The following is a 22,550-nucleotide window of genomic DNA, read 5'->3' as shown; positions in this document are numbered from 1 at the left end:
TCCGACTATCGCAGGAGAGAGAGTGGGGAGCACCAGTTCTGACTATCACAGGAGAGAGAGTGAGGAGCACCAGTTCTGACTATCGCAGGAGAGAGAGTGGGGAGCACAAATTCCGACTATCGCAGGAGAGAGAGTGGGGAGCAACAGTTCCCACTCTCACAGGAGAGAGAGTGGGGAGCACCAATTCCGACAATCACAGGAGAGAGAGTGGGGAGCACCAGTTCCCACTATCACAGGAGAGAGAGTGAGGAGCACCAGTTCCGACTATCACAGGAGAGAGAGTGGGGAGCACCAGTTCCAACTATCACAGGAGAGAGAGTGAGGAGCACCAGTTCTGACTATCGCATGAGAGAGAGTGGGGAGCACAAATTCCGACTATCGCAGGAGAGAGAGTGGGGAGCACCAGTTCCGACTATCACAGGATGGGACAGTGGAGAGCACTAGTTCCGACTATCACAGGAGAGAGAGTGGGGAGCACAAATTCCGACTATCGCAGGAGAGAGAGTGGGGAACACCAGTTCATAGAAACATAGAAACATAGAAAAAAGGTGCAGGAGTAGGCCATTCAGCCCTTCTAGTCTGCACCGCCATTCAATGAGTTCATGGCTGAACATGCAACTTCAGTACCCCCTTCCTGCTTTCTCGCCATACCCCTTGATCCCCCTAGTAGTAAGGACTTCATCTATCTCCCTTTTGAATATATTTAGTGAATTGGCCTCAACTACTTTCTGTGGTAGAGAATTCCACAGGTTCACCACTCTCTGGGTGAAGAAGTTTCTCCTCATCTCGGTCCTAAATGGCTTACCCCTTATCCTTAGACTGTGATCCCTGGTTCTGGAGTTCCCCAACATTGCGAACATTCTTCCTGCATCTAACCTGTCTAAACACGTCAGAATTTTAAACGTTTCTATGAGGTCCCCTCTCATTCTTCTGAACTCCAGTGAATACAAGCCCAGTTGATCCAGTCTTTCTTGATAGGTCAGTCCCACCATCCCGGGAATCAGTCTGGTGAATCTTCGCTGCACTCCCTCAATAGCAATAATGTCCTTCCTCAGGTTAGGAGACCAAAACTTGTACACAATACTCCAGGTGTGGCCTCACCAAGGCCCTGTACAACTGTAGCAACACCTCTCTGCCCCTGTACTCAAATCCCCTCGCTATGAAGGCCAACATGCCCTTTGCTTTCTTAACCACCTGCTGTACCTGCATGCCAACCTTCAATGACTGATGTACCATGACACCCAGGTCTCGTTGCACCTCCCCTTTTCCTAATCTGTCACCATTCAGATAATAGTCTGTCTCTCTGTTTTTACCACCAAAGTGGATAACCTCACATTTATCCGCACCAGTTCCGACTATCGCAGGAGAGGGAGTGGAGAGCACCAGTTCCGAATATCACAGGACGGGAGAGTGGGGAGCACCAGTTCCGACTATCACAGGAGAGAGAGTGGGGAGCACCAGTTCCGACTATCGCAGGAGAGAGAGTGAGGAGCACCAGTTCTGACTATCACAGGAGAGAGAGTGAGGAGCACCAGATCCGACTATCGCAGGAGAGAGATTGAGGACCACAAATTCCGACTATCGCAGGAGAGAGAGTGGGGAGCACAAGTTCCGAATATCGCAGGAGAGAGAGTGGGGAGCACCAGTTCCAACTATCGCAGGAGAGAGAGTGGGGAGCACCAGTTCCGACTATCGCAGGAGAGAGAGTGGGGAGCACCAGTACCAATTTTGGAAAAGAGAGATTGGGGAGCACCAGTTCCGACTATCACAGGAGAGAGAGTGGGGAGCACCAGTTCTGACTATCACAGGAGAGAGAGTGGGGAGCACCAGTTCTGACTATCGCAGGAGAGAGAGTGGGGAGCACAAATTCCGACTATCGCAGGAGAGAGAGTGGGGAGCACCAGTTCTGACTATCACAGGAGAGAGAGTGAGGAGCACCAGTTCTGACTATCGCAGGAGAGAGAGTGGGGAGCACAAATTCCGACTATCGCAGGAGAGAGAGTGGGGAGCACCAGTTCCCACTCTCACAGGAGAGAGAGTGGGGAGCACCAATTCCGACAATCACAGGAGAGAGAGTGGGGAGCACCAGTTCCCACTATCACAGGAGAGAGAGTGAGGAGCACCAGTTCCGACTATCACAGGAGAGAGAGTGGGGAGCACCAGTTCCAACTATCACAGGAGAGAGAGTGAGGAGCACCAGTTCTGACTATCGCATGAGAGAGAGTGGGGAGCACAAATTCCGACTATCGCAGGAGAGAGAGTGGGGAGCACCAGTTCCGACTATCACAGGATGGGACAGTGGAGAGCACTAGTTCCGACTATCACAGGAGAGAGAGTGGGGAGCACAAATTCTGACTATCGCAGGAGAGAGAGTGGGGAACACCAGTTCATAGAAACATAGAAACATAGAAAAAAGGTGCAGGAGTAGGCCATTCAGCCCTTCTAGTCTGCACCGCCATTCAATGAGTTCATGGCTGAACATGCAACTTCAGTACCCCCTTCCTGCTTTCTCGCCATACCCCTTGATCCCCCTAGTAGTAAGGACTTCATCTATCTCCCTTTTGAATATATTTAGTGAATTGGCCTCAACTACTTTCTGTGGTAGAGAATTCCACAGGTTCACCACTCTCTGGGTGAAGAAGTTTCTCCTCATCTCGGTCCTAAATGGCTTACCCCTTATCCTTAGACTGTGATCCCTGGTTCTGGAGTTCCCCAACATTGCGAACATTCTTCCTGCATCTAACCTGTCTAAACACGTCAGAATTTTAAACGTTTCTATGAGGTCCCCTCTCATTCTTCTGAACTCCAGTGAATACAAGCCCAGTTGATCCAGTCTTTCTTGATAGGTCAGTCCCACCATCCCGGGAATCAGTCTGGTGAATCTTCGCTGCACTCCCTCAATAGCAATAATGTCCTTCCTCAGGTTAGGAGACCAAAACTTGTACACAATACTCCAGGTGTGGCCTCACCAAGGCCCTGTACAACTGTAGTAACACCTCTCTGCCCCTGTACTCAAATCCCCTCGCTATGAAGGCCAACATGCCCTTTGCTTTCTTAACCACCTGCTGTACCTGCATGCCAACCTTCAATGACTGATGTACCATGACACCCAGGTCTCGTTGCACCTCCCCTTTTCCTAATCTGTCACCATTCAGATAATAGTCTGCCTCTCTGTTTTTACCACCAAAGTGGATAACCTCACATTTATCTGCACCAGTTCCGACTATCGCAGGAGAGGGAGTGGAGAGCACCAGTTCCGAATATCACAGGACGGGAGAGTGGGGAGCACCAGTTCCGACTATCACAGGAGAGAGAGTAGGGAGCACCAGTTCCGACTATCGCAGGAGAGCGAGTGGGGAGCACAAATTCCGAATATCGCAGGAGAGAGGGTGGGGAGCACAAGTTCCGAATATCGCAGGAGAGAGAGTGGGGAGCACCAGTTCCGACTATCACAGGACGGGAGACTGGGGAGCACCAGTTCCGACTATCGCAGGAGAGAGAGTGGGGAGCACCAGTTCCGACTATCGCAGGAGAGAGAGTGGGGAGCACCAGTTCTGACTATCACAGGAGAGAGAGTGGGGAGCACCAGTTCCGACTATCACAGGAGAGAGAGTGAGGAGCACCAGTTCTGACGATCGCAGGAGAGAGAGTGAGGAGCACCAGTTCTGACTATCGCAGGAGAGAGATTGGGGAGCACCAGTTCCGACTATCGCAGGAGAGAGATTGGGGAGCACCAGTTCCGACTCTCACAGAAGAGAGAGTGGGGAGCACCAGTTCCGACTATCGCAGGAGAGAGAGTGGGGAGCATCAGTTCCGACTATCTCAGGAGAGAGAGTGGGGAGCACCAGTTCCGACTATCACAGGAGAGAGAGTGGGGAGCACCAGTTCTGACTATCACAGGAGAGAGAGTGGGGAGCACCAGTTCCAACTATCACAGGAGAGAGAGTGAGGAGCACCAGTTCTGATTATCGCAGGAGAGAGAGTGGGGAGCACAAATTCCGACTATCGCAGGAGAGAGAGTGGGGAGCACCAGTTCTGACTATCACAGGATGGGACAGTGGAGAGCACTAGTTCCGACTATCACAGGAGAGAGAGTGGGGAGCACAAATTCCGACTATCGCAGGAGAGAGAGTGGGGAACACCATTTCATAGAAACATAGAAACATAGAAAAAAGGTGCAGGAGTAGGCCATTCAGCCCTTCTAGCCTGCACCGCCATTCAATGAGTTCATGGCTGAACATGCAACTTCAGTACCCCCTTCCTGCTTTCTCGCCATACCCCTTGATCCCCCATGTCATAAGGACTTCATCTATCTCCCTTTTGAATATATTTAGTGAATTGGCCTCAACTACTTTCTGTGGTCGAGAATTCCACAGGTTCACCACTCTCTGGGTGAAGAAGTTTCTCCTCATCTCGGTCCTAAATGGCTTATCCCTTATCCTTAGACTGTGATCCCTGGTTCTGGAGTTCCCCAACATTGGGAACATTCTTCCTGCATCTAACCTGTCTAAACACGTCAGAATTTTAAACGTTTCTATGAGGTCCCCTCTCATTCTTCTGAACTCCAGTGAATACAAGCCCAGTTGATCCAGTCTTTCTTGATAGGTCAGTCCCACCATCCCGGGAATCAGTCTGGTGAATCTTCGCTGCACTCCCTCAATAGCAATAATGTCCTTCCTCAGGTTAGGAGACCAAAACTGTACACAATACTCCAGGTGTGGCCTCACGAAGGCCCTGTACAACTGTAGTAACACCTCTCTGCCCCTGTACTCAAATCCCCTCGCTATGAAGGCCAACATGCCATTTGCTTTCTTAACCGCCTGCTGTACCTGCATGCCAACCTTCAATGACTGATGTACCATGACACCCAGGTCTCGTTGCACCTCCCCTTTTCCTAATCTGTCACCATTCAGATAATAGTCTGTCTCTCTGTTTTTACCACCAAAGTGGATAACCTCACATTTATCCGCACCAGTTCCGACTATCGCAGGAGAGGGAGTGGAGAGCACCAGTTCCGAATATCACAGGACGGGAGAGTGGGGAGCACCAGTTCCGACTATCACAGGAGAGAGAGTGGGGAGCACCAGTTCCGACTATCGCAGGAGAGAGAGTGAGGAGCACCAGTTCTGACTATCACAGGAGAGAGAGTGAGGAGCACCAGATCCGACTATCGCAGGAGAGAGATTGAGGAGCACAAATTCCGACTATCGCAGGAGAGAGAGTGGGGAGCACAAGTTCCGAATATCGCAGGAGAGAGAGTGGGGAGCACCAGTTCCAACTATCTCAGGAGAGAGAGTGGGGAGCACCAGTTCCGACTATCGCAGGAGAGAGAGTGGGGAGCACCAGTACCGATTTTGGAAAAGAGAGATTGGGGAGCACCAGTTCTGACTATCACAGGAGAGAGAGTGGGGAGCACCAGTTCTGACTATCACAGGACAGAGAGTGGGGAGCACCAGTTCTGACTATCGCAGGAGAGAGAGTGGGGAGCACAAATTCCGACTATCGCAGGAGAGAGAGTGGGGAGCACCAGTTCTGACTATCACAGGAGAGAGAGTGAGGAGCACCAGTTCTGACTATCGCAGGAGAGAGAGTGGGGAGCACAAATTCCGACTATCGCAGGAGAGAGAGTGGGGAGCACCAGTTCTCACTCTCACAGGAGAGAGAGTGGGGAGCACCAATTCCGACAATCACAGGAGAGAGAGTGGGGAGCACCAGTTCCCACTATCACAGGAGAGAGAGTGAGGAGCACCAGTTCCGACTATCACAGGAGAGAGAGTGGGGAGCACCAGTTCCAACTATCACAGGAGAGAGAGTGAGGAGCACCAGTTCTGACTATCGCATGAGAGAGAGTGGGGAGCACAAATTCCGACTATCGCAGGAGACAGAGTGGGGAGCACCAGTTCCGACTATCACAGGATGGGACAGTGGAGAGCACTAGTTCCGACTATCACAGGAGAGAGAGTGGGGAGCACAAATTCTGACTATCGCAGGAGAGAGAGTGGGGAACACCAGTTCATAGAAACATAGAAACATAGAAAAAAGGTGCAGGAACAGGCCATTCAGCCCTTCTAGTCTGCACCGCCATTCAATGAGTTCATGGCTGAACATGCAACTTCAGTACCCCCTTCCTGCTTTCTCGCCATACCCCTTGATCCCCCTAGTAGTAAGGACTTCATCTATCTCCCTTTTGAATATATTTAGTGAATTGGCCTCAACTACTTTCTGTGGTAGAGAATTCCACAGGTTCACCACTCTCTGGGTGAAGAAGTTTCTCCTCATCTCGGTCCTAAATGGCTTACCCCTTATCCTTAGACTGTGATCCCTGGTTCTGGAGTTCCCCAACATTGCGAACATTCTTCCTACATCTAACCTGTCTAAACACGTCAGAATTTTAAACGTTTCTATGAGGTCCCCTCTCATTCTTCTGAACTCCAGTGAATACAAGCCCAGTTGATCCAGTCTTTCTTGATAGGTCAGTCCCACCATCCCGGGAATCAGTCTGGTGAATCTTCGCTGCACTCCCTCAATAGCAATAATGTCCTTCCTCAGGTTAGGAGACCAAAACTTGTACACAATACTCCAGGTGTGGCCTCACCAAGGCCCTGTACAACTGTAGTAACACCTCTCTGCCCCTGTACTCAAATCCCCTCGCTATGAAGGCCAACATGCCCTTTGCTTTCTTAACCACCTGCTGTACCTGCATGCCAAACTTCAATGACTGATGTACCATGGCACCCATGTCTCGTTGCACCTCCCCTTTTCCTAATCTGTCACCATTCAGATAATAGTCTGCCTCTCTGTTTTTACCACCAAAGTGGATAACCTCACATTTATCCGCACCAGTTCCGACTATCGCAGGAGAGGGAGTGGAGAGCACCAGTTCCGAATATCACAGGACGGGAGAGTGGGGAGCACCAGTTCCGACTATCACAGGAGAGAGAGTAGGGAGCACCAGTTCCGACTATCGCAGGAGAGCGAGTGGGGAGCACAAATTCCGAATATCGCAGGAGAGAGGGTGGGGAGCACAAGTTCCGAATATCGCAGGAGAGAGAGTGGGGAGCACCAGTTCCGACTATCACAGGACGGGATACTGGGGAGCACCAGTTCCGACTATCGCAGGAGAGAGAGTGGGGAGCACCAGTTCCGACTATCGCAGGAGAGAGAGTGGGGAGCACCAGTTCTGACTATCACAGGAGAGAGAGTGGGGAGCACCAGTTCCGACTATCACAGGAGAGAGAGTGAGGAGCACCAGTTCTGACGATCGCAGGAGAGAGAGTGAGGAGCACCAGTTCTGACTATCGCAGGAGAGAGATTGGGGAGCACCAGTTCCGACTATCGCAGGAGAGAGATTGGGGAGCACCAGTTCCGACTCTCACAGAAGAGAGAGTGGGGAGCACCAGTTCCGACTATCGCAGGAGAGAGAGTGGGGAGCATCAGTTCCGACTATCTCAGGAGAGAGAGTGGGGAGCACCAGTTCCGACTATCACAGGAGAGAGAGTGGGGAGCACCAGTTCTGACTATCACAGGAGAGAGAGTGGGGAGCACCAGTTCCAACTATCACAGGAGAGAGAGTGAGGAGCACCAGTTCTGATTATCGCAGGAGAGAGAGTGGGGAGCACAAATTCCGACTATCGCAGGAGAGAGAGTGGGGAGCACCAGTTCCGACTATCACAGGATGGGACAGTGGAGAGCACTAGTTCCGACTATCACAGGAGAGAGAGTGGGGAGCACAAATTCCGACTATCGCAGGAGAGAGAGTGGGGAACACCATTTCATAGAAACATAGAAACATAGAAAAAAGGTGCAGGAGTAGGCCATTCAGCCCTTCTAGCCTGCACCGCCATTCAATGAGTTCATGGCTGAACATGCAACTTCAGTACCCCCTTCCTGCTTTCTCGCCATACCCCTTGATCCCCCATGTCATAAGGACTTCATCTATCTCCCTTTTGAATATATTTAGTGAATTGGCCTCAACTACTTTCTGTGGTCGAGAATTCCACAGGTTCACCACTCTCTGGGTGAAGAAGTTTCTCCTCATCTCGGTCCTAAATGGCTTATCCCTTATCCTTAGACTGTGATCCCTGGTTCTGGAGTTCCCCAACATTGGGAACATTCTTCCTGCATCTAACCTGTCTAAACACGTCAGAATTTTAAACGTTTCTATGAGGTCCCCTCTCATTCTTCTGAACTCCAGTGAATACAAGCCCAGTTGATCCAGTCTTTCTTGATAGGTCAGTCCCACCATCCCGGGAATCAGTCTGGTGAATCTTCGCTGCACTCCCTCAATAGCAATAATGTCCTTCCTCAGGTTAGGAGACCAAAACTGTACACAATACTCGAGGTGTGGCCTCACCAAGGCCCTGTACAACTGTAGTAACACCTCTCTGCCCCTGTACTCAAATCCCCTCGCTATGAAGGCCAACATGCCATTTGCTTTCTTAACCGCCTGCTGTACCTGCATGCCAACCTTCAATGACTGATGTACCATGACACCCAGGTCTCGTTGCACCTCCCCTTTTCCTAATCTGTCACCATTCAGATAATAGTCTGTCTCTCTGTTTTTACCACCAAAGTGGATAACCTCACATTTATCCGCACCAGTTCCGACTATCGCAGGAGAGGGAGTGGAGAGCACCAGTTCCGAATATCACAGGACGGGAGAGTGGGGAGCACCAGTTCCGACTATCACAGGAGAGAGAGTGGGGAGCACCAGTTCCGACTATCGCAGGAGAGAGAGTGAGGAGCACCAGATCCGACTATCGCAGGAGAGAGATTGAGGAGCACAAATTCCGACTATCGCAGGAGAGAGAGTGGGGAGCACAAGTTCCGAATATCGCAGGAGAGAGAGTGGGGAGCACCAGTTCCAACTATCTCAGGAGAGAGAGTGGGGAGCACCAGTTCCGACTATCGCAGGAGAGAGAGTGGGGAGCACCAGTACCGATTTTGGAAAAGAGAGATTGGGGAGCACCAGTTCTGACTATCACAGGAGAGAGAGTGGGGAGCACCAGTTCTGACTATCACAGGAGAGAGAGTGGGGAGCACCAGTTCTGACTATCGCAGGAGAGAGAGTGGGGAGCACAAATTCCGACTATCGCAGGAGAGAGAGTGGGGAGCACCAGTTCTGACTATCACAGGAGAGAGAGTGAGGAGCACCAGTTCTGACTATCGCAGGAGAGAGAGTGGGGAGCACAAATTCCGACTATCGCAGGAGAGAGAGTGGGGAGCACCAGTTCTCACTCTCACAGGAGAGAGAGTGGGGAGCACCAATTCCGACAATCACAGGAGAGAGAGTGGGGAGCACCAGTTCCCACTATCACAGGAGAGAGAGTGAGGAGCACCAGTTCCGACTATCACAGGAGAGAGAGTGGGGAGCACCAGTTCCAACTATCACAGGAGAGAGAGTGAGGAGCACCAGTTCTGACTATCGCATGAGAGAGAGTGGGGAGCACAAATTCCGACTATCGCAGGAGACAGAGTGGGGAGCACCAGTTCCGACTATCACAGGATGGGACAGTGGAGAGCACTAGTTCCGACTATCACAGGAGAGAGAGTGGGGAGCACAAATTCTGACTATCGCAGGAGAGAGAGTGGGGAACACCAGTTCATAGAAACATAGAAACATAGAAAAAAGGTGCAGGAGTAGGCCATTCAGCCCTTCTAGTCTGCACCGCCATTCAATGAGTTCATGGCTGAACATGCAACTTCAGTACCCCCTTCCTGCTTTCTCGCCATACCCCTTGATCCCCCTAGTAGTAAGGACTTCATCTATCTCCCTTTTGAATATATTTAGTGAATTGGCCTCAACTACTTTCTGTGGTAGAGAATTCCACAGGTTCACCACTCTCTGGGTGAAGAAGTTTCTCCTCATCTCGGTCCTAAATGGCTTACCCCTTATCCTTAGACTGTGATCCCTGGTTCTGGAGTTCCCCAACATTGCGAACATTCTTCCTGCATCTAACCTGTCTAAACACGTCAGAATTTTAAACGTTTCTATGAGGTCCCCTCTCATTCTTCTGAACTCCAGTGAATACAAGCCCAGTTGATCCAGTCTTTCTTGATAGGTCAGTCCCACCATCCCGGGAATCAGTCTGGTGAATCTTCGCTGCACTCCCTCAATAGCAATAATGTCCTTCCTCAGGTTAGGAGACCAAAACTTGTACACAATACTCCAGGTGTGGCCTCACCAAGGCCCTGTACAACTGTAGTAACACCTCTCTGCCCCTGTACTCAAATCCCCTCGCTATGAAGGCCAACATGCCCTTTGCTTTCTTAACCACCTGCTGTACCTGCATGCCAAACTTCAATGACTGATGTACCATGGCACCCATGTCTCGTTGCACCTCCCCTTTTCCTAATCTGTCACCATTCAGATAATAGTCTGCCTCTCTGTTTTTACCACCAAAGTGGATAACCTCACATTTATCCGCACCAGTTCCGACTATCGCAGGAGAGGGAGTGGAGAGCACCAGTTCCGAATATCACAGGACGGGAGAGTGGGGAGCACCAGTTCCGACTATCACAGGAGAGAGAGTAGGGAGCACCAGTTCCGACTATCGCAGGAGAGCGAGTGGGGAGCACAAATTCCGAATATCGCAGGAGAGAGGGTGGGGAGCACAAGTTCCGAATATCGCAGGAGAGAGAGTGGGGAGCACCAGTTCCGACTATCACAGGACGGGATACTGGGGAGCACCAGTTCCGACTATCGCAGGAGAGAGAGTGGGGAGCACCAGTTCCGACTATCGCAGGAGAGAGAGTGGGGAGCACCAGTTCTGACTATCACAGGAGAGAGAGTGGGGAGCACCAGTTCCGACTATCACAGGAGAGAGAGTGAGGAGCACCAGTTCTGACGATCGCAGGAGAGAGAGTGAGGAGCACCAGTTCTGACTATCGCAGGAGAGAGATTGGGGAGCACCAGTTCCGACTATCGCAGGAGAGAGATTGGGGAGCACCAGTTCCGACTCTCACAGAAGAGAGAGTGGGGAGCACCAGTTCCGACTATCGCAGGAGAGAGAGTGGGGAGCATCAGTTCCGACTATCTCAGGAGAGAGAGTGGGGAGCACCAGTTCCGACTATCACAGGAGAGAGAGTGGGGAGCACCAGTTCTGACTATCACAGGAGAGAGAGTGGGGAGCACCAGTTCCAACTATCACAGGAGAGAGAGTGAGGAGCACCAGTTCTGATTATCGCAGGAGAGAGAGTGGGGAGCACAAATTCCGACTATCGCAGGAGAGAGAGTGGGGAGCACCAGTTCCGACTATCACAGGATGGGACAGTGGAGAGCACTAGTTCCGACTATCACAGGAGAGAGAGTGGGGAGCACAAATTCCGACTATCGCAGGAGAGAGAGTGGGGAACACCATTTCATAGAAACATAGAAACATAGAAAAAAGGTGCAGGAGTAGGCCATTCAGCCCTTCTAGCCTGCACCGCCATTCAATGAGTTCATGGCTGAACATGCAACTTCAGTACCCCCTTCCTGCTTTCTCGCCATACCCCTTGATCCCCCATGTCATAAGGACTTCATCTATCTCCCTTTTGAATATATTTAGTGAATTGGCCTCAACTACTTTCTGTGGTAGAGAATTCCACAGGTTCACCACTCTCTGGGTGAAGAAGTTTCTCCTCATCTCGGTCCTAAATGGCTTATCCCTTATCCTTAGACTGTGATCCCTGGTTCTGGAGTTCCCCAACATTGGGAACATTCTTCCTGCATCTAACCTGTCTAAACACGTCAGAATTTTAAACGTTTCTATGAGGTCCCCTCTCATTCTTCTGAACTCCAGTGAATACAAGCCCAGTTGATCCAGTCTTTCTTGATAGGTCAGTCCCACCATCCCGGGAATCAGTCTGGTGAATCTTCGCTGCACTCCCTCAATAGCAATAATGTCCTTCCTCAGTTTAGGAGACCAAAACTGTACACAATACTCCAGGTGTGGCCTCACCAAGGCCCTGTACAACTGTAGTAACACCTCTCTGCCCCTGTACTCAAATCCCCTCGCTATGAAGGCCAACATGCCATTTGCTTTCTTAACCGCCTGCTGTACCTGCATGCCAACCTTCAATGACTGATGTACCATGACACCCAGGTCTCGTTGCACCTCCCCTTTTCCTAATCTGTCACCATTCAGATAATAGTCTGTCTCTCTGTTTTTACCACCAAAGTGGATAACCTCACATTTATCCGCACCAGTTCCGACTATCGCAGGAGAGGGAGTGGAGAGCACCAGTTCCGAATATCACAGGACGGGAGAGTGGGGAGCACCAGTTCCGAATATCACAGGACGGGAGAGTGGGGAGCACCAGTTCCGACTATCGCAGGAGAGAGAGTGAGGAGCACAAATTCCGAATATCGCAGGAGAGAGGGTGGGGAGCACAAGTTCCGAATATCGCAGGAGAGAGAGTGGGGAGCACCAGTTCCGACTATCACAGGACGGGAGATTGGGGAACACCAGTTCCGACTATCGCAGGAGAGAGAGTGGGGAGCACCAGTTCTGACTACCACAGGAGAGAGAGTGAGGAGCACCAATTCTGACTATCGCAGGAGAGAGATTGGGGAGCACCAGTTCCGACTATCGCAGGAGAGAGATTGGGGAGCACCAGTTTCGACTCTCACAGGAGAGAGAGTGGGGAGCACCAGTTCCGACTATCGCAGGAGAGAGAGTGGGGAGCATCAGTTCCGACTATCACAGGAGAGAGATTGGGGAGCACCATTTCCCACTCTCACAGGAGCGAGAGTGGGGAGCACCAGTTCCGACTATCGCAGGAGAGAGAGTGGGGAGCATCAGTTCCGACTATCACAGGAGAGAGAGTGGGGAGCACCAGTTCCGACTATCACAGGAGAGAGAGTGAGGAGCACCAGTTCTGACTATCGCAGGAGAGAGAGTGGGGAGGACAAATTCCGACTATCGCAGGAGAGAGAGTGGGGAGCACCAGTTCCGACTATCACAGGAGAGAGAATGGGGAGCACCAGTTCCGACTATCACAGGAGAGAGAGTGGGGAGCACCAGTTCCGACTATCACAGGAGAGAGAGTGGGGAGCACCAGTTCTGACTATCACAGGAGAGAGAGTGGGGAGCACCAGTTCTGACTATCACAGGAGAGAGAGTGGGGAGGACAAATTCCGACTATCGCAGGAGAGAGAGTGGGGAGCACCAGTTCCGACTATCACAGGAGAGAGAGTGGGGAGCACCAGTTCCGACTATCACAGGAGAGAGAGTGGGGAGAACCAGTTCCAACTATCACAGGAGAGAGAGTGAGGAGCACCAGTTCTGACTATCGCAGGAGAGAGAGTGGGGAGCACAAATTCCGACTATCGCAGGAGAGAGAGTGGGGAGCACCAGTTCCCACTATCACAGGAGAGAGAGTGGGGAGCACCAGTTCCGACTATCACAGGAGAGAGAGTGGGGAGCACCAGTTCCCACTATCATAGGAGAGAGAGTGAAGAGCACCAGTTCTGACTATCACAGGAGAGAGAGTGGGGAGCACCAGTTCCAACCAACACAGGAGAGAGAGTGAGGAGCACCAGTTCTGACGATCGCAGGAGAGAGAGTGGGGAGCACAAATTCCGACTATCGCAGGAGAGAGAGTGGGGAGCACCAGTTCCGACTATCACAGGATGGGACAGTGGAGAGCACTTGTTCCGACTATCACAGGAGAGAGAGTGGGGGCACAAATTCCGACTATCGCAGGAGAGAGAGTGGGGAACACCAGTTCATAGAAACATAGAAACATAGAAAAAAGGTGCAGGAGTAGGCCATTCATCCCTTCTTGCCTGCACCGCCATTCAATGAGTTCATGGCTGAACATGCAACTTCAGTACCCACTTCCTGCTTTCTCGACATACCCCTTGATCCCCCTAGTAGTAAGGACTTCATCTATCTCCCTTTTGAATATATTTAGAGAATTGGCCTCAACTACTTTCTGTGGTAGAGAATTCCACAGGTTCACCACTCTCTGGGTGAAGAAGTTTCTCCTCATCTCGGTCCTAAATGGCTTACCCCTTATCCTTAGACTGTGATCCCTGGTTCTGGAGTTCCCAACATTGGGAACATTCTTCCTGCATCAAAATGTCTAAACACGTCAGAATTTTAAACGTTTCTATGAGGTCCCCTCTCATTCTTCTGAACTCCAGTGAATACAAGCCCAGTTGATCCAGTCTTTCTTGATAGGTCAGTCCCACCATCCCGGGAATCAGTCTGGTGAATCTTCGCTGCACTCCCTCAATAGCAAGAATGTCCTTCCTCAGGTTAGGAGACCAAAACTGTACACAATACTCCAGGTGTGGCCTCACCAAGGTCCTGTACAACTGTAGTAACACCTCTCTGCCCCTGTACTCAAATCCCCTCGCTATGAAGGCCAACATGCCATTTGCTTTCTTAACCGCCTGCTGTACCTGCATGCCAACCTTCAATGACTGATGTACCATGACACCCAGGTCTCGTTGCACCTCCCCTTTTCCTAATCTGTCACCATTCAGATAATAGTCTGTCTCTCTGTTTTTACCACCAAAGTGGATAACCTCACATTTATCCGCACCAGTTCCGACTATCGCAGGAGAGGGAGTGGAGAGCACCAGTTCCGAATATCACAGGACGGGAGAGTGGGGAGCACCAGTTCCGACTATCACAGGAGAGAGAGTGGGGAGCACCAGTTCCGACTATCGCAGGAGAGAGAGTGAGGAGCACAAATTCCGAATATCGCAGGAGAGAGGGTGGGGAGCACAAGTTCCGAATATCGCAGGAGAGAGAGTGGGGAGCACCAGTTCCGACTATCACAGGACGGGAGACTGGGGAACACCAGTTCCGACTATCGCAGGAGAGAGAGTGGGGAGCACCAGTTCTGACTACCACAGGAGAGAGAGTGGGGAGCACCAGTTCCGACTATCACAGGAGAGAGAGTGAGGAGCACCAGTTCTGACTATCGCAGGAGAGAGAGTGAGGAGCACCAATTCTGACTATCGCAGGAGAGAGATTGGGGAGCACCATTTCCGACTATCGCAGGAGAGAGATTGGGGAGCACCAGTTCCGACTCTCACAGGAGAGAGAGTGGGGAGCACCAGTTCCGGCTATCGCAGGAGAGAGAGCGGGGAGCACCAGTTCTGACTATCACAGGAGAGAGAGTGGGGAGCACCAGTTCCGACTATCACAGGAGAGAGAGTGAGGAGCACCAGTTCTGACTATCGCAGGAGAGAGAGTGGGGAGCACAAATTCCGACTATCGCAGGAGAGAGAGTGGGGAGCACCAGTTCCGACTATCACAGGAGAGCGAATGGGGAGCACCAGTTCCGACTATCACAGGAGAGAGAGTGAGGAGCACCAGTTCTGACTATCGCAGGAGAGAGAGTGGGGAGCACAAATTCCGACTATCGCAGGAGAGAGAGTGGGGAGCACCAGTTCCGACTATCACAGGAGAGAGAATGGGGAGCACCAGTTCCGACTATCATAGGAGAGAGAGTGGGGAGCACCAGTTCCGACTTTCACAGGAGAGAGAGTGGGGAGCACCAGTTCTGACTATCACAGGAGAGAGAGTGGGGAGCACCAGTTCCGACTATCGCAGGAGAGAGAGTGGGGAGCATCAGTTCCGACTATCACAGGAGAGAGATTGGGGAGCACCATTTCCCACTCTCACAGGAGCGAGAGTGGGGAGCACCAGTTCCGACTATCGCAGGAGAGAGAGTGGGGAGCATCAGTTCCGACTATCACAGGAGAGAGAGTGGGGAGCACCAGTTCCGACTATCACAGGAGAGAGAGTGAGGAGCACCAGTTCTGACTATCGCAGGAGAGAGAGTGGGGAGGACAAATTCCGACTATCGCAGGAGAGAGAGTGGGGAGGACAAATTCCGACTATCGCAGGAGAGAGATTGGGGAGCACCAGTTCCGACTATCACAGGAGAGAGAGTGGGGAGCACCAGTTCCGACTATCACAGGAGAGAGAGTGGGGAGCACCAGTTCTGACTATCACAGGAGAGAGAGTGGGGAGGACAAATTCCGACTATCGCAGGAGAGAGAGTGGGGAGCACCAGTTCCGACTATCACAGGAGAGAGAGTGGGGAGAACCAGTTCCAACTATCACAGGAGAGAGAGTGAGGAGCACCAGTTCTGACTATCGCAGGAGAGAGAGTGGGGAGCACAAATTCCGACTATCGCAGGAGAGAGAGTGGGGAGCACCAGTTCCCACTATCACAGGAGAGAGAGTGGGGAGCACCAGTTCCGACTATCACAGGAGAGAGAGTGGGGAGCACCAGTTCCCACTATCATAGGAGAGAGAGTGAAGAGCACCAGTTCTGACTATCACAGGAGAGAGAGTGGGGAGCACCAGTTCCAACCAACACAGGAGAGAGAGTGAGGAGCACCAGTTCTGACGATCGCAGGAGAGAGAGTGGGGAGCACAAATTCCGACTATCGCAGGAGAGAGAGTGGGGAGCACCAGTTCCGACTATCACAGGATGGGACAGTGGAGAGCACTTGTTCCGACTATCACAGGAGAGAGAGTGGGGGCACAAATTCCGACTATCGCAGGAGAGAGAGTGGGGAACACCAGTTCATAGAAACATAGAAACATAGAAAAAAGGTGCAGGAGTAGGCCATTCATCCCTTCTTGCCTGCACCGCCATTCAATGAGTTCATGGCTGAACATGCAACTTCAGTACCCACTTCCTGCTTTCTCGACATACCCCTTGATCCCCCTAGTAGTAAGGACTTCATCTATCTCCCTTTTGAATATATTTAGAGAATTGGCCTCAACTACTTTCTGTGGTAGAGAATTCCACAGGTTCACCACTCTCTGGGTGAAGAAGTTTCTCCTCATCTCGGTCCTAAATGGCTTACCCCTTATCCTTAGACTGTGATCCCTGGTTCTGGAGTTCCCAACATTGGGAACATTCTTCCTGCATCAAAATGTCTAAACACGTCAGAATTTTAAACGTTTCTATGAGGTCCCCTCTCATTCTTCTGAACTCCAGTGAATACAAGCCCAGTTGATCCAGTCTTTCTTGATAGGTCAGTCCCACCATCCCGGGAATCAGTCTGGTGAATCTTCGCTGCACTCCCTCAATAGCAAGAATGTCCTTCCTCAGGTTAGGAGACCAAAACTGTACACAATACTCCAGGTGTGGCCTCACCAAGGTCCTGTACAACTGTAGTAACACCTCTCTGCCCCTGTACTCAAATCCCCTCGCTATGAAGGCCAACATGCCATTTGCTTTCTTAACCGCCTGCTGTACCTGCATGCCAACCTTCAATGACTGATGTACCATGACACCCAGGTCTCGTTGCACCTCCCCTTTTCCTAATCTGTCACCATTCAGATAATAGTCTGTCTCTCTGTTTTTACCACCAAAGTGGATAACCTCACATTTATCCGCACCAGTTCCGACTATCGCAGGAGAGGGAGTGGAGAGCACCAGTTCCGAATATCACAGGACGGGAGAGTGGGGAGCACCAGTTCCGACTATCACAGGAGAGAGAGTGGGGAGCACCAGTTCCGACTATCGCAGGAGAGAGAGTGAGGAGCACAAATTCCGAATATCGCAGGAGAGAGGGTGGGGAGCACAAGTTCCGAATATCGCAGGAGAGAGAGTGGGGAGCACCAGTTCCGACTATCACAGGACGGGAGACTGGGGAACACCAGTTCCGACTATCGCAGGAGAGAGAGTGGGGAGCACCAGTTCTGACTACCACAGGAGAGAGAGTGGGGAGCACCAGTTCCGACTATCACAAGAGAGAGAGTGAGGAGCACCAGTTCTGACTATCGCAGGAGAGAGAGTGAGGAGCACCAATTCTGACTATCACAGGAGAGAGAGTGAGGAGCACCAGTTCTGACTATCGCAGGAGAGAGAGTGGGGAGCACAAATTCCGACTATCGCAGGAGAGAGAGTGGGGAGCACCAGTTCCGACTATCACAGGAGAGAGAATGGGGAGCACCAGTTCCGACTATCACAGGAGAGAGAGTGGGGAGCACCAGTTCCGACTTTCACAGGAGAGAGAGTGGGGAGCACCAGTTCTGACTATCACAGGAGAGAGAGTGGGGAGAACCAGTTCCAACTCTCACAGGAGAGAGAATGGGGAGCACCAGTTCCGACTATCACAGGAGAGAGAGTGGGGAGCACCAGTTCCGACTATCACAGGAGAGAGAGTGGGGAGCACCAGTTCCGACTATCGCAGGAGAGAGAGTGGGGAGCATCAGTTCCGACTATCACAGGAGAGAGAGTGGGGAGCACCAGTTCCGACTATCACAGGAGAGAGAGTGGGGAGCACCAGTTCTGACTATCACAGGAGAGAGAGTGGGGAGCACCAGTTCCGACTATCACAGGAGAGAGAGTGAGGAGCACCAGTTCTGACTATCGCAGGAGAGAGAGTGGGGAGCACAAATTCCGACTATCGCAGGAGAGAGAGTGGGGCGCACCAGTTCCGACTATCACAGGAGAGAGAATGGGGAGCACCAGTTCCGACTATCACAGGAGAGAGAGTGGGGAGCACCAGTTCCGACTATCACAGGAGAGAGAGTGGGGAGCACCAGTTCTGACTATCACAGGAGAGAGAGTGGGGAGAACCAGTTCCAACTATCACAGGAGAGAGAGTGAGGAGCACCAGTTCTGACTATCGCAGGAGAGAGAGTGGGGAGCACAAATTCCGACTATCGCAGGAGAGAGAGTGGGGAGCACCAGTTCCCACTATCACAGGAGAGAGAGTGGGGAGCACCAGTTCCGACTATCAGAGGAGAGAGAGTGGGGAGCACCAGTTCCCACTATCATAAGAGAGAGAGTGAGGAGCACCAGTTCTGACTATCACAGGAGAGAGAGTGGGGAGCACCAGTTCCAACCAACACAGGAGAGAGAGTGAGGAGCACCAGTTCTGACGATCGCAGGAGAGAGAGTGGGGAGCACAAATTCCGACTTTCGCAGGAGAGAGAGTGGGGAGCACCAGTTCCGACTATCACAGGATGGGACAGTGGAGAGCACTTGTTCCGACTATCACAGGAGAGAGAGTGGGGAGCACAAATTCTGACTATCGCAGGAGAGAGAGTGGGGAACACCAGTTCATAGAAACATAGAAACATAGAAAAAAGGTGCAGGAGTAGGCCATTCAGCCCTTCTAGCCTGCACCGCCATTCAATGAGTTCATGGCTGAACATGCAACTTCAGTACCCACTTCCTGCTTTCTCGACATACCCCTTGATCCCCCTAGTAGTAAGGACTTCATCTATCTCCCTTTTGAATATATTTAGTGAATTGGCCACAACTACTTTCTGTGGTAGAGAATTCCACAGGTTCACCACTCTCTGGGTGAAGAAGTTTCTCCTCATCTCGGTCCTAAATGGCTTACCCCTTATCCTTAGACTGTGATCCCTGGTTCTGGAGTTCCCCAACATTGGGAACATTCTTCCTGCATCTAACCTGTCTAAACACGTCAGAATTTTAAACGTTTCTATGAGGTCCCCTCTCATTCTTCTGAACTCCAGTGAATACAAGCCTTGTTGATCCAGTCTTTCTTGATAGGTCAGTCCCACCATCCCGGGAATCAGTCTGGTGAATCTTCGCTGCACTCCCTCAATAGCAAGAATGTCCTTCCTCAGATTAGGAGACCAAAACTGTACACAATACTCCAGGTGTGGCCTCACCAAGGCCCTGTACAACTGTAGTAACACCTCTCTGCCCCTGTACTCAAATCCCCTCGCTATGAAGGCCAACATGCCATTTGCTTTCTTAACCGCCTGCTGTACCTGCATGCCAACCTTCAATGACTGATGTACCATGACACCCAGGTCTCGTTGCACCTCCCCTTTTCCTAATCTGTCACCATTCAGATAATAGTCTGTCTCTCTGTTTTTACCACCAAAGTGGATAACCTCACATTTATCCGCACCAGTTCCGACTATCGCAGGAGAGGGAGTGGAGAGCACCAGTTCCGAATATCACAGGACGGGAGAGTGGGGAGCACCAGTTCCGACTATCACAGGAGAGAGAGTGGGGAGCACCAGTTCCGACTATCGCAGGAGAGAGAGTGAGGAGCACAAATTCCGAATATCGCAGGAGAGAGGGTGGGGAGCACAAGTTTCGAATATCGCAGGAGAGAGAGTGGGGAGCACCAGTTCCGACTATCACAGGACGGGAGACTGGGGAGCACCAGTTCCGACTATCGCAGGAGAGAGAGTGGGGAGCACCAGTTCTGACTACCACAGGAGAGAGAGTGGGGAGCACCAGTTCCGACCATCACAGGAGAGAGAGTGAGGAGCACCAGTTCTGACTATCGCAGGAGAGAGAGTGGGGAGCACCAATTCCCACTATCACAGGAGAGAGAGTGAGGAGCACCAGTTCTGACTATCACAGGAGAGAGAGTGGGGAGCACCAGTTCCCACTATCATTGGAGAGAGAGTGAGGAGCACCAGTTCTGACTATCACAGGAGAGACAGTGGGGAGCACCAGTTCCAACCAACACAGGAGAGAGAGTGAGGAGCACCAGTTCTGACTATCGCAGGAGAGAGTGTGGGGAGCACAAATTCCGACTATCGCAGGAGAGAGAGTGGGGAGCACCAGTTCCGACTATCACAGGATGGGACAGTGGAGAGCACTTGTTCCGACTATCACAGGAGAGAGAGTGAGGAGCACAAATTCCGACTATCGCAGGAGAGAGAGTGGGGAACACCATTTCATAGAAACATAGAAAAAAGGTGCAGGAGTAGGCCATTCAGCCCTTCTAGCCTGCACCGCCATTCAATGAGTTCATGGCTGAACATGCAACTTCAGTACCCCCTTCATGCTTTCTCGCCATACCCCTTGATCCCCCTAGTAGTAAGGACTTCATCTATCTCCCTTTTGAATATATTTAGTGAATTGGCCTCAACTACTTTCTGTGGTAGTGAATTCCACAGGTTCACCACTCTCTGGGTGAAGAAGTTTCTCCTCATCTCGGTCCTAAATGGCTTACCCCTTATCCTTAGACTGTGATCCCTGGTTCTGGAGTTCCCCAACATTGGGAACATTCTTCCTGCATCTCACCTTTCTAAACACGTCATAATTTTAAACGTTTCTATGAGGTCCCCTCTCATTCTTCTGAACTCCAGTGAATACAAGCCCAGTTGATCCAGTCTTTCTTGATAGGTCAGTCCCACCATCCCGGAAATCAGTCTGGTGAATCTTCGCTGCACTCCCTCAATAGCAATAATGTCCTTCCTCAGGTTAGGAGACCAAAACTGTACACAATACTCCAGGTGTGGCCTCACCAAGGCCCTGTACAACTGTAGTAACACCTCTCTGCCCCTGTACTCAAATCCCCTCGCTATGAAGGCCAACATGCCATTTGCTTTCTTAACCGCCTGCTGTACCTGCATGCCAACCTTCAATGACTGATGTACCATGACACCCAGGTCTCGTTGCACCTCCCCTTTTCCTAATCTGTCACCATTCAGATAATAGTCTGTCTCTCTGTTTTTACCACCAAAGTGGATAACCTCACATTTATCCGCACCAGTTCCGACTATCACAGGAGAGAGAGTGGGGAGCACCAGTTCCGACTATCACAGGAGAGAGAGTGGGGAGCACCAGTTCTAACTATCACAGGAGAGAGGGTGGGGAGAACCAGTTCCAACTATCACAGGAGAGAGAGTGAGGAGCACCAGTTCTGACTATCGCAGCAGAGAGAGTGGAGAGCACAAATTCCGACTATCCAAGGAGAGAGAGTGGGGAGCACCAGTTCCCACTATCACAGGAGAGAGAGTGGGGAGCACCAGTTCCGACTACCACAGGAGAGAGAGTGGGGAGCACCAGTTCCCACTATCATAGGAGAGAGAGTGAGGAGCACCAGTTCTGACTATCACAGGAGAGAGAGTGGGGAGCACCAGTTCCAACCAACACAGGAGAGAGAGTGAGAAGCACCAGTTCTGACTATCGCAGGAGAGAGAGTGGGGAGCACAAATTCCGACGATCGCAGGAGAGAGAGTGGGGAGCACCAGTTCCGACTATCACAGGATGGGACAGTGGAGAGCACTTGTTCCGACTATCACAGGAGAGAGAGTGGGGAGCACAAATTCCGACTATCGCAGGAGAGAGAGTGGGGAACACCATTTCATAGAAACATAGAAAAAAGGTGCAGGAGTAGGCCATTCAGCCCTTCTAGCCTGCACCGCCATTCAATGAGTTCATGGCTGAACATGCAACTTCAGTACCCCCTTCCTGCTTTCTCGCCATACCCCTTGATCCCCCTAGTAGTAAGGACTTCATCTATCTCCCTTTTGAATATATTTAGTGAATTGGCCTCAACTACTTTCTGTGGTTGAGAATTCCACAGGTTCACCACTCTCTGGGTGAAGAAGTTTCTCCTCATCTCGGTCCTAAATGGCTTACCCCTTATCCTTAGACTGTGATCCCTGGTTCTGGAGTTCCCCAACATTGGGAACATTCTTCCTGCATCTAACCTGTCTAAACACGTCATAATTTTAAACGTTTCTATGAGGTCCCCTCTCATTCTTCTGAACTCAAGTGAATACAAGCCCAGTTGATCCAGTCTTTCTTGATAGGTCAGTCCCACCATCCCGGGAATCAGTCTGGTGAATCTT

Source organism: Pristiophorus japonicus, chromosome 2, assembly GCF_044704955.1.
Source record: "Pristiophorus japonicus isolate sPriJap1 chromosome 2, sPriJap1.hap1, whole genome shotgun sequence".
Lineage (NCBI taxonomy): Eukaryota > Metazoa > Chordata > Chondrichthyes > Pristiophoridae > Pristiophorus > Pristiophorus japonicus.
The sequence above is the reverse complement of the archived record's forward strand: the minus strand, read 5'-3'. Positions refer to the sequence as shown.